This window comes from Propithecus coquereli, unplaced genomic scaffold (genome assembly GCF_000956105.1).
Source record: "Propithecus coquereli isolate 6110/MARCELLA unplaced genomic scaffold, Pcoq_1.0 Scaffold158, whole genome shotgun sequence".
In the NCBI taxonomy this organism is placed as follows: Eukaryota; Metazoa; Chordata; class Mammalia; order Primates; family Indriidae; genus Propithecus; species Propithecus coquereli.
In genome coordinates, this window is record NW_012140302.1 from 824,340 (window position 1) to 825,318 (window position 979).

Below are 979 nucleotides of genomic sequence, written 5' to 3' on the forward strand. Positions count from 1 at the left end.
TGAAAACATTCAAGCTTTCACCATTGTAGTTTTTTGGTAGAGGTTCATTATCAGATTGTGGAAGTTCCAAATTCAATTTTTAAAAAATAGATATAGATCCATTTAGGTTGTCAATTTCTTCTTGAGTAAACTTCCACAGTCTGTATCTTTCAAGGAATTAGTTTACTTCATCTAAGTTATGGAATTCATTGAAGTAAAATTGTAATATTTCCTTATCATTTTTTTTTTTTTGAGACAGGGTCTCGCTCTGTCCACCAGGATACAGTGCAGTGGTGTCATCAAAGCTCACTGCAACCTCAAATTCCTGGGCTCAGTCAATCCTACTGTCTCAGCCACAGGCACATGCTACCACTCACGGCTAATTTTTATATTTTTTGTAGAGACAGGGTCTCACTATGTTGCTCAAGCTGGTATTGATCTCCTGGCCTCAAGCAATCCTCCTGCCTCGGCCTGCCACAGTGCTGGGATTACAGGTATGAGCCACGGCACCCAGCCCCTTATCATCTTTTTAATATCTATACAATCTATAGACAAGTCACCGCTTTCATTTTTGATATTGGTAATTTGTGTCTTCTCCCTTTTTTCCTGATCAATCTAGCTAGAGGTTTATCAATTTTGTTGATTTTCTTGAAAAACAGCTTTTTCTTTCATAGATTTTCTCTAATGTTCTGTTTTTGACTTCATGTTTTTTTTTTACTTCTATTTTTGACTTCTGTTTTTCTCTGCTCTTTATTATTTCATTTCTTCTACTTTGTATTTGTTCTAGTCAATGGTTTTTAAACTCATTAAGAATTTTAAACTATAAAACAAAAATAGTACAGAAATAATTTCTTCATCTGGTTTGTGCTCTAAAATAAACTTTCCATTTCAAAATTTCTGAAAGTCTGAAAACACGTCCAATCGTTCATTCATTAAATATTTATTGAGTACCTACTATGTGCTTCTAGACACCAGAGGTAGAATAGTGAATAAAACAAGG